Source organism: Pangasianodon hypophthalmus, chromosome 4 (assembly GCF_027358585.1).
Source record: "Pangasianodon hypophthalmus isolate fPanHyp1 chromosome 4, fPanHyp1.pri, whole genome shotgun sequence".
NCBI classification, from domain to species: Eukaryota; Metazoa; Chordata; class Actinopteri; order Siluriformes; family Pangasiidae; genus Pangasianodon; species Pangasianodon hypophthalmus.
This window is the reverse complement of record NC_069713.1, coordinates 4,578,002-4,590,398: the sequence shown is the minus strand read 5'-3', so window position 1 is coordinate 4,590,398 and position 12,397 is coordinate 4,578,002. Positions and strand designations below refer to the sequence as shown.

At 39.9% G+C, this 12,397-nt stretch overlaps 1 long non-coding RNA gene and 1 pseudogene across 1 annotated transcript; both read left to right on the top strand.

Moving 5' to 3' along the window:
- The first annotated feature begins 3,175 nt into the window (after positions 1–3,175).
- LOC128318114 (uncharacterized) lies at positions 3,176–6,005 on the top strand (annotated as a pseudogene).
- Positions 6,006–7,789: 1,784 nt separating this feature from the next.
- On the top strand, positions 7,790–9,606 carry LOC117597095 (uncharacterized). Its single transcript, XR_004578028.2, has 3 exons — positions 7,790–7,876; positions 8,200–8,327; positions 8,416–9,606. It is a non-coding gene; the product is annotated as an uncharacterized LOC117597095 (long non-coding RNA).
- The last annotated feature ends 2,791 nt before the right edge of the window (positions 9,607–12,397 follow it).

Below are 12,397 nucleotides of genomic sequence, written 5' to 3'. Positions count from 1 at the left end.
GGACCACGAGCAGCTTCATACTCAGGACTCCATCAGTGGACTGTGGATAGATTTTAACCAACCGGACTTCTTGCGAAAACTGTGATGAATTTATTGGTTACACAATTGCACTATTTGTCCTTATAGTACACAATAATAGAAGGGGTTTATTTATAATTGCACTATCCGTTGCACCCAGATGAGGATGGGTTCCCTTTTGAGCCTGGTTCCTCTCAAGGTTTCTTCCTCATATCATCTCAGGGAGTTTTTCCTTGCCACCGTCGCCACTGGCTTGCTCATTAGGGATATATTGACAGTGATAAATTCAAATATTTACAATATATATTTTTTGTGAATCCATTTATTTCTGTAAAGCTGCTTTGTGACTGCTATGCCCATTGTTAAAAGCGCTATACAAATAAAATTGAATTGAATTGAATCCCAAACAAGTGCTCCAGCTGACGCAAACGAGGGAAATTCCGACAGCGCGGATTTAGGACTCCGCTGCTCAGCATTCATCTGGAGAATCTCCGCTCCCTAGCAAATAAATCAGATGAACTACAACTCCTCACTGGCACAAACAAGGACTTTTTAAACTATGCTGCGCTTTGCTTCACGGAAACCTGGCTGAATGGAGCCATCTTGGACAGCATGCTTCATCTAACGGGCTTCCAGCTGTTCAGAGCGGATCACATCACCGAGTCATCGGGGAAAATGAGAGGCGGTGGATTATGTTTTTATATCAGTGAAGGCTGGTGTACAGACGTGACAGTTTTAAAGAAGATGTGCTGCCCAATTTTGGAAGCTCTCTTTATTAACTGTAAGCCTTTTTATTCGCCGCGGGAGTTTTGCTTTATTCTGGTGAGTGCGTACATTCTCCTGACGCGCGTGTGAGCGCGGCGCTAGAACTGTTGACCAATCAGATCACACACACAGAGCAGCGTTATCCGGACTCTTTCATTATCGTTCTCGGTGATTTTAATAAAGCTAATCTCACCCACGAACTGCCTAAATACAGACCGCACATCACATGCCCCACCAGGGGCAGCAATATACTGGACCATTGCTACACTGTTTTAAAGGATGCATACCACTCTGTCCCCCGACCAGCTCTGGGACTCTCTGATCACTGTTTGGTTCATCTTCTACCGGCCTACAAGCAGAAACTTAAATCTGCTAATCCTGTAGTAAAAACTGTAAAGAGATGGACTACTGAAGCAGAGTGGGATTTACAAGCCTGCTTTGACTGCACTGATTGGAGTGTTTTTGAGGCTGCAGCTACTGATCTGGATGAGCTCACTGACACCGTGACGTCCTACATCAGTTTCTGTGAGGACATGCGTGTTCCCACCAGGACTTATTTAACATTTAACAACGACAAACCTTGGTTCAGTGCAAAACTCAAACAGCTTCGCCAGGCCAAAGAGGACACTTACAGAAGTGGGGACAAAGCCTTGTACAAGCATACACACTAAATAGGGAGATAAGAGTGGCAAAGCAAAACTACTCTACTCTACTACTACACTTTCACTACACCCCCCCCCCATCCCCCCCCCCCACTACTGTCTCTCAGCCTGAAGATGATGTGCACAAAGTCTTCAGGAAAGAGAAGATAAGGAAAGCCAAAGGCCCAGACGGTGTCTCTCCAGCCTGCCTCAAAGCCTGTGCTGTCCAGCTATCATCCATCTTCACATTGATCTTCAACAAGTCCCCTCCTGCTTCAAATGCTCCAACGTCATCCCTGTACCCAAGAAACCAAAAATCACAGGAGTAAATGACTACAGACCTGTTGCTTTAATGTCTGTGGTCATGAAGTCATCTGAGAGGCTGGTGTTGGCCTACTTGAAGGACATTACTGGACCCTTGCTGGACCCCCTGCAGTTTGCTTACCGAACAAACAGGTCTGTGGATGATGCAGTCAATATGGGATTGCACTACATCCTCCAACATCTGGACAAACCAGGGACTTATGCACTCCTGGGAATTTCACACACAACAGTCTCTAGAGTTTACATAGAATGGTGAAAAAAACAAAAACCACTGAGTAAGCAGCAGTTCTGTTGATAAGAGGTCAGAAGAAAATGGCCAGATTGGTTCGAGCTGCTATGAAGGATCTAGTAACTGAAATAAGCACTCTTTACAACTGTGGTGAGCAGAAAAGGCATCTCAACATGCACAAAATATCGAACTTTGGCATGGATGGGCTACAACAGCAGAAGACCACATCAGGTTCCACTCCTCTCAGCCAAGAACAGGAATCTGAGCCTATCATGGGCACAGACTCACCGAAACAGGACGGCTGAAGATTTTTAAAAAATCATCTGGTCTTTTTCCAGTCTCCAGCTGTCCATGTTGCTGAAGACACAGAGAGAAATTTTACTCATAAACCATCACACAACTTGATCAATGTCCAAATATTTATGGATCAGGCTGTTTTTTTTTCTTTCCCCAAAATTGCATCTAAATAAATAATGTATTTTAAATGTTTTCTTTTTTCTGCTGCTGATTTACAGTGTGCATGCCTAATGACTTTGTCTCCTCCAGACTGGACTACTGCATCGGGATCCCTAGCAAGAGCATCCAGAAACTCGAGCACATACAGAATAGTGCCGCTAGGATCCTGATGAGGGTGCGTAAATATGAACATATCACACCAATTCTTCAATCATTACACTGGCTTCCCATTTCCACCCGGATTGAATACAAGGTTTCCCTCCTCACACATCAGTGCATCTATGGCAATGCAGTTAATCCAGGTTAATCAGCCTGGAGAATTCTGGGTAACTGAGTTCTCCTAACTGGCTGCTCTCACTGTGCGACACTGCTGCCCTCTGCTGGCTGCTGGAGGTGTAGCACAGCCTCTTACAGTAACAAAAGGGAATAAATGTTTATTTATACAGTCAAATATGCATGAAACTATTTTTCTGCTACAATTTTCCCTTAGAAGAAGCGTGTGATGTTCCTCACTGCAGACATCTACCAAAAATTCTCCCCAATTGTGTAGACTGTGATAGTGCTTGTGCTGGTGCATATATCCTTTGTGTTTTTGACCCACCTTGTGATATGTGAGGAGGGGTTATTGAGATTTGTCCAGTAGGAGGCGGTAATGCATTGTGTATGGGTTGGATAGTTATAAAAGGCTGTGAAGAAGAACAGTGCGTGTGCACCATTGTCCTGTACTGTCTGCCTGCTGAGATGGGTCCTCAATAAAGTGACCACAAAGAATTATGGTTTCCGTTCTGTGAGTTTCTGCACTATGATATTACATATGGCGATGAGGATAAAAGAAGATAAATAAGTATGAATAACGAAGCAGCTATTTTCTAGAAGCAAGTAAAAAGCAGGATGCCGACGCCGGTAAGCTCAGCTGATTGAGATTAATGACTGCCGCGGGTGGTGACTGATTGAAAGGAATGATGGCTGGAGTGGTCGGATCTGTAGCACCTTTTGATAGTGGATCACAATCATGGGAAGAGTATTGTGAAATACTGAATCATTTCTTCGTGGCAAATGATGTAGAAACTCCAGAGAAGAAACGAGCCATATTGTTGAGTTGTGTTGGAGCACAGACATACACACTGATGAGGAATTTGTTGAGTCCAGAGAAACCAGGTGTAAAGTGTTTTGAAGAATTGGTGAGTTTATTGAAAAACCACTTTAATCCGAAGCCAAATGAAATAGTTCAGAGGTGGAAATTTAATTCAAGAAATAGATGCCCTGATGAAAGCATAGTGGAGTATGTGGCTGAATTAAGGAAACTTGCACAAGATTGCAATTTTGGAGACACACTGACAGTGATGCTGAGAGACAGATTAGTGTGTGGAGTCAATGATGACAGCATACAACGGAGATTACTGGCTTAGGATGGATTAACTTTTGAAACGGCACTGAAGAAAGCTCAGGCTATTGAAACTGCTAAAAAGGATATGGCAGATTTGAACAAAGAGAAAGGAAATCGTATGAATACTACTGTTTTTAAGATGGACACTGAAGAAAGAAGTAAGTTGACTGGTGAAGGAATGTGTTGTCGATGTGGTGGAACTAATCATGGCCCTAAAGACTGTAAGTTTGCCAACGAAAAATGTTTCAAATGTGGTAAAATAGGACATGTGAAAAGAGTATGTAGAATGAAACCACAGGAAACTGTTATTAAGAAAGGCAGAAAAACTGGAAAATCGGAGAGAGGAAAGCAGTCAAAGAGGGCAAATTATCTTCAAGAGGAAGAGGAAGATCAGTCTGAAGAAATGTTCACTATGTATAGTATGCAAACAGCCCAATCTCAGGTGCCTCCACTTTACTGGTAAATGAGTGCCCTGTGAAATTTTAAATTGACACTGGATGTAGTGTAACTGTGTTATCACAGGTGGAATATGGTAAACTTCAAGGTAAGAAAAAACTGCCTGAATTGAACCCAAGCCCTCTCAGTTTGAAGACATATACAGGCCAATCAGTGAATGTTCTTGGAACCAGCAAAGTTCAAGTTAACGGAGTAGTTAAAGATCTCTCAGTTGTAGTGGTGGCAGGATCTGGTCCTAATTTGTTGGGAAGATCATGGCTCGCAGAGCTGGATTTGGGCTGGTAAAAGGTGAATAAAATTCATACAAGCTCAGAGATGTTGCAGGATATTAAAAAAAACATGAAATGGTTTTTAAAGAAGAGCTTGGAACAATAAAAGGAGCCACAGCAAAAATTCACGTAGCCAGTGGTGTGAAGCCTCACTTTTTTAAGCCACGGTCTTTACCTTTTGCTATGAGAGAAAAGGTTGAAGCTGAAATGGATCATTTGATTAAAGAACAAATCATTGAACCTGTGAAATTTTCAGAGTGGGCAGCCCCTGTCGTGCCTATGTTGAAGCCAGATGGATCCGTGAGACGCTGTGGAGACTACAGAATAACCGTGAACTGGGAATCATCGCTGGAGCAGTATCCCATTCCCCGAATGGAGGACATGTTTGCAGTGCTATCTGGAGGTGAGAAATACACCAAATTAGATATGAGTCATGCATATCAACAGATTTTGTTGGATGACACATTTAAGCAGTATGTAACTGTGAACACTCACAAAGGTCTGTTTACGTATACAAGATTACCGTTTGGGGTGAGTTCCAGTCCAGCAATTTTCCAGAGAACTATGGAAGGAATCCTGAAAGACATTCCGAAAGTAACCGTGTATCTAGATGACATTCTGTTGACAGGAAGGAATGATCAGGAACATCTGAAGACACTGGATCAAGTGTTGCAGCGACTGGAGGAGTATGGATTAAGGTTGAAAAGAGGAAAATGTAAGTTTATGGAAAAGGAAGTTGTTTTTTTGGGACATAAAGTTGATGCCAAAGGCATTTATCCTATTCCAGAGAAGGTTCAGGCTGTATAGGAGGCACCAACACCAACATCAGTGACAGAGTTGAAAGCATATTTGGGCTTGTTGAACTTTTATAACAAATTTCTACCAAACCTCTCTACTCTGCTTGGTCCTCTGCACAAGCTTTTGAAAAAAGATGTTCCCTGGTGTTGGGAAAAAGCACAAGAAAAAGTGTTCCAGAAATCCAAAGAGTTGTTGCAGTCTAACCAGGTGTTAATACACTATGATGAAAAGAAAGAACTAATCATTTCCTGTGATGCTACAGCGTATGGTGTGGGAGCTGTGTTAGCACATCGTATGGCAGATGGAACTGAAAGACCTATAGGGTTTGTATCTAGAACACTTACAGCTGCAGAGAAGAATTATTCCCAACTAGAGAAAGAAGGATTAGCTGTTGTGTTTGGAGTCAAGAAATTCCATAAATACGTGTACGGCCGTAAATTTGTATTCTGTACTGACCACAAACCTCTACTCAGTTTACTGAATGAACTGAAGGCTGTACCTCAAATGGTATCTCAAAGAATTATGAGATGGGCCATGATGTTGGGGACATATGAGTGTTATATCTTACAGAGCTGGCAAAGATCATGGAAATGCCGATGCCCTCAGTCGTCTTCCAGTTCAACAATACTGTGAGGAAGAACCAGAGGAAGAGCAGGTATTGATGCTGGATAGCCTCGCATTAATGACCGCCGAGCAAATTAAGCACTGGACTAATAAAGACCCTGTCTTGTCAAGAGTGCGTGAGTATGTGCTTAAAGGCTGGCCTGACCACAGTGATACCCATGAATTTGTACCGTATAAATAGAGACAGCAAGAGCTCAGTGTTCAAGACGGATGTGTGCTGTGGGGAGCTCGTGTTGTTATTCCTGAACAAGGCCGTGCAAATTTGTTGGAACAGTTACATCAGTCCCACCCAGGCATGGCTAAGATGAAAGGACTGGCTAAGAGTTACCTATGGTGGCCGAATCTGGACGCCGACATTGAAACACGAGTTAGAGATTGCACTGTCTGTCAAGAACATAGAAAAGCCCCTGTGAGTGCACCACTACATCCATGGGAGTGGCCTCGACAACCGTGGAGGAGAGTTCACATGGATTATGCAGGTCCATTCATGAGCAAATTGTTTTTAATTCTAGTCGATGCTCATTCTAAGTGGATTGATGCTTATCCGGTAAATTTAGCAACCACAGCTGCTACTCTGGAGTGTTTGCGGAAAAGTTTCAGAGTACATGGTAGTAAAGAATTCATGTTTAAGAATGGAATAACCCATGTTACTTCTGCACCATATCAACCTTCATCCAACAGGTTGGCAGAGCGAGCAGTTAAAATTTTTAAAGATCTAATGAAAAAGAGCTCTGGGAAAACGCTTGAGACTAAGTTAAATAGAGCACTGTTCAATTATCCGATTACACCCCAGTCTACAACGGGATTGTCTCCTGCGGAAATGCTGATGGGAAGGAAATTGCATTGCACTTTGGACAAAATACATCCTGATTTCACTAGCAAAATGGAAATGAAACAAGTTCAGAAAAAGTATCATGATCAGCATGTGAAACCCTGATATTTCCAAGTTGGAGATCTTGTATACACCAGAAATTTTGGGTTTGGACCAAAATGGGTACCAGGAGTAATTCAGGACATTACAGGACCTGTGTCCTACACAGTAACGCTGGGAAATGATCAAACAGTGCGACGTCATGTGGATCAATTATTTAGTTGCCAACAAAAGGAAAGGAAAATTGATTCCCAACTGGGTCTGAGTGTTCAGCTATGTGATGATGTTGTATCCATAGAGACTGATGTTCAAAATCCAATGTTTCCTAGTACTCCAAAAATAACTACTTCTGGTTTTACTCCTGATGAACTGAAAGTAGTCCAGTGCCAGAGTTAGTTAGTGATCATACAACACCTAAAGTGACTCCAAGTGTAGAAGAAAAAAAGACTGAAGTTGTACCTACTGGTGGGCTCCGTCGTTCAGTAAGGGAGCGAAAGCTACCAGCCCACTTGAAAGACTTTGTGCTTGAAAGAGAAAAAAAAAACACATGCACACACCCAGTTGTAACATTATGTAATTGTTTTTTGTATTTTACTTGGTTGAAAATTGTTCTCCATCTCAAGTGGTGCTTCTAGAGTATTTTGAAGAAGAAATGTTCAGGCTTAAGTGAGGGGAAATATGATATGTGAGGAGGGTTTATTGAGATTTGTCCAGTAGGGGGCGGTAATGCATTGTGTATGGTTTGGGTAGTTATAAAAGGCTGTGAAGAAGAACAGTGCGTGTGCACCATTGTCCTGTACTGTCTGCCTGCTGAGATGGGTCCTCAATAAAGTGACCACAAAGAATTATGGTTTCCCTTCTGTGAGTTTCTGCACTACGATATTACACACCTACTGGGCATTTAAGGTACTGCACTATATATACTGTATACGGTTCAGTTTACTTCCGGTTTCTCTCAGTGTACGCAGTTTAGAGCAACGTACTTGCAGTTTCTTTCGGAGGTTGATTTAAGCGTTGAAACCTTGGAAATATATGTCCGTAAGTGCTGTATTTTTACTAAACAGGGATTCTATGTACAAGGGTTTATTAGATTGAGATTATTGCTGTGTTTTTGTTGTATGCACACTTTATCTTCGTTGCAAACATGCTATGCTAGCGGTAGAACATATATGATAATTTCGCTGATATTCGATACAAATTTCTGTCTCATTTAGTAGAATTTCCTCAAACGTATATTAATTAAGTCATGTATAAAAAGGAACTATGTCAATAACAAACTGTAATGTTAAGCTGGTTAAACTGAACATGTTGGAAATGTGAATGTAATGTTCATTTATATATTTTTTTCTCTTTTATTATAGATTTACAAAAAAAAAAGATCATTAAAAGAATAATCACCAGTAAAGTCACTAAAGTTACCAAGACTGCTTTCTGGAGGTCTTTTCTGGAGCAGGCTATCTGTTAAGCCTTTGCTCAAGCAACGCAATTGGTGAGAATAGTGCTCATATACAACAATGATTTAGATACAAGCTTGATTTACAAACCTCTAATCCTGACTATCTTAATCCCTCTGCCAGGACTGGGAAGAAATGCACTCATGAGGAAGTTATCTAGCAGGATTTAACAGTGAAACCTTGTAATTCACTTTATAAGTAGCTTTTGATTGTGTGAATCACTGCCACTGCTGTAATGTTAATTTCCTGTGTTGTGTTTTGGACATTTTCAGTGTTATGTTAGTCCTGTACATCAGTGTACCAGTGTGTAGACATGCAGTAAGAGTAATAACATTTCTGTTTGATTCCTCATTTACTCCTGAACTTTACTGCACTGAGATCCTCTACTTACACTGAATAATACTGCAGGATCGAGTTTCTGCTTTTAAGAGAACACTTTATTAATCCCATGTGGGAAATTCCAGTGTTACAGCAGGAGATAAGAGACAATGAATAGACAACAATATAGCAGCAGAAGGGGGTTTAAAACATAAATTAAAAGCAGAAATAAAGTAAACATTGTCTTGGTTAATTTTTTTATTATTATTTTGGTTCAGTAAATGTTTTAGCTCCAGTACATCATTGTATAAAAATACAAAATGGTAAAAATGCTGACATTGACAAAGGAACAAGAGATTTCTCAGTGTATTACTTGTACTTCATATGATACATTATTGCTACCAGGTGAAATAATTCAGTGAACTGATAATGATGCATTTATTTAATTGATCAGAAACATTTCATCCACAAATCTCCTCACACAACTACAATTAAAGTTCACACAGCTGAAAATTCAAACAAAACTATCAACAGTGTCTAACGGAGATTGGAAGTCTACTCCTCGTAATTCAACTAGAGCTAATCTAACACAGAAATAGAAGAAAACACAGCAGTACAAATACAGTAGTGGTAGAACTAATACTGAGAAGACACAAAACACAATATTAGTTCCCACCATATTTCAGATAACAGTCAATAAACTTGTTTTTATATTGCATACATACAAAGCCTCACTTACTTTAACTCCAGTAACACTGGGCTTTTCACCAAACACTCTGACTGTAGTCATCTATACAGAAAATACAACCTACACTGGAAAATATTACACTGCCCATTTTCATTCTGAAATAATGCAGTTTATACCATATACCAGTGCTTCTCAAACTTTTTTGGTCCTGCCCCCTTTAAACCCCTCCAATTACTTTCACTAAAAGTCATGAAAATTGAATAATTTTTTAACTGAAATTACAAATTTAAAAATTTTTGAAATTACAGTTGTGTTGCATTGAAAAGAACTAGATCGGGTGCAAATAGTGCATGAAACACACATACGCTGTTAACAAACTGTCCTTGGTACCGTCAGTGGCCTCGTCAACTTGAAGCGCAAAGCTTTTCGCTTTTATTGGAGCTGTTCGTCCAAGTCATTTGCATTATCAAAAATTAGTCTTGATATGGTGTCATTAGACACGGGGATAGTCTTTAATTTTGTTACACTTGCCTCATCAAGCATAACTGACACCATATCTATGGCAGCAGGAAGAATCAACTCTTCTGCAATCGTGTGTGATTTCTTGCATTGTGCAACGCGATACACAATTTTGTACGAAGCCAGAAGTTGTTGCTGAAGTGGCTTTTACAAAATGACTATGCTGCCCACGATATTGATCGGGTTTTCTTTTAAAACAGAGGCTTTTGAACATAATTAGGACGTATTGTCTCAATGTGTCTTCTTAATTTTTAAGACATAGGACACACATAGGTCTCTCCTCCTCACCAACCACATTAACAGTGAAGCCGAGAGTAAGATATGCCTCATCATATTTTCTGCATTTAGCTTATCAATGACCAGATGACCAGCACCTGACTGGGATGTCTGTGTGACCTCATCTACGGCTTTTCTCTTCCCTTTCACAAACCGATCCATCTTCCATGCTACGTCTGTTGGCTGTGTTTTTTTTTTTTTTTTTTTTTTTTTTTTTTTTTTTGATATGCGGTGCCCCCCCTGCAGTACCTGTGCGCTCCCTCAGGGGACGCACCCCACACTCTGAAAACCACGATTGTGTTAACAGAGGTCCAGCAACTGACAGAGTAGAGTATCATTCTATAATTTCTGAACTTAAAGCAACCATCTTGCACAGATTACTGTGCTTGCTTAAACCTCATTACAGTTAGATGAAGTGTTTTGAGGATTTAATGAGCAGGTCACCATGTTGAGATTAAACTCACTTCAATAGCAGACATATTTATTTCCCACATGTCAGATGTTATTTTGCAGAGGCACAGCTCAATCCTCAGACAATGCATCAAAATTTTCTCCTAACCAATAAATATTTTTAAAGAATATTTGTTCATTTTTACTCTGTTTTGCATTAGCAGGATATAAGTGTTATTAGAAACTACACAAATGGTAACTTTCACCTCATGAGGAGGTTTGCAGGCTTTAGCTAAACAAATTCAGTCAGAACAACGAGGGTGTCTATAAGATGCTGAGCAAATAACAGCATGACATTAAAATGACAAATCAGTATTATTTAAAATCCCCACAAAGCCCTAAAAAACAAGAAATTATGAAATTATTTTTACAGTAAATGCATCCTCTTTTGTTAGATGAACTTTGCTCACTCCTCTATGACTGCATTCTCAATTCCCTCTTCATCAGTGTGAGCTGTTAAAGAAATTAAAAAGTCATTTGTTACATTTCAGTGTTTATTCCAGGTGTTTATGGCAGAAAAGCAACCAAACTGCATTTGATCTCATCCTAAACACAGTTTAAAGGGTGTTTGTTTTAAGGCTTCTGAATGAATGAAGTGACAAGTGACAGAGCTTCAGGAAAAGATGTGTTAGAAAATGAACATCATTCAGAGAAACGTACTGAAAGAGTTCTTACCTCGAGCTCTGTGACATTTGACCAGCAGAATGATGGTCACCAGCAGATACGGAGAGGCCGTCACTACACTACTGATCAGCATGAGCACTGAGAATGGAGCTTCTACACATGATGGACCTGACACAGAATAAAATAATCATTAGAATAACACTTTATTAATGCTGAAGTGTTTGTATGTTTTAGCTCAATCTGCTGTATAAATAAACTCATTGACACTTGTGTGCACAAATGTACCATAGCATATTGTAGACAGACTTACATAAATTAAGCACTATAGGTTATATTATGTAAAGATACTGAGTTTAACACATTATGTCACAGTTGTACTTAAATTAATATTTAAATGATTTCTCACCTCTGACTAAGATCCAGCTTTTCAGTGACTCTCCTCTCTCTGGGTGTTTACAGTGGTAGAAACCTTCATCTGACTTTGAGACAGTTCGGATGATCATCTCTCCTGTAGTCTGTGTCTGGAGAACTGATCTATCTTTATAGAAATCAGCTCGGAGGTTTGAGGGCTTTGAGTTGCCATATAAACAGTGTAGAGTCAGAGGATGTCCCTCAGTCACAGGATGGACAGGACTTTCCAGGATCACATCACCATCTAGAACACAGAAAATCACAGTTACAGATTAATGATTCCATGTAGGAAATCCACACACTACAAGGTGTGTGTATATAATATAAATAAAAGTTCTAATAGATTATTAGTCATAATAAATTTATCTCTATAAAAATTAAAACCCTCTAAACCTGTGGAGTCTGCAGGTATTTAATTCAAGTCTTCAGAAAACTGCCTACACTAGCTCATGAGAAAACATTCAACTGAATCACGAGATGCATCAGTACAGATACTGGTATCAGATATCGATTAGATACTGTGCTCATTTACTGCTACTAGTAAAACTATTATCTACTACTAGCATATACACATCCATACTCAGAATTATAGAAATTTCTGTTAATATACTGAGAAAAAAATTGCTGTCTTCCTTAACAGTTTTTCCCATTTATAAACTCAGAGTTCTGAATATTTTGTAATTAAACATTTCCCTTTTCCTTAAACAATAAACACACTACATGAAGACTCACTATGCACTGTGATGTTGACAGGATTACTGTTTTCTCCAGATTCAGACTCATACCAGTAAACTCCAGTGTGGGATGTGGAGAGGAAGC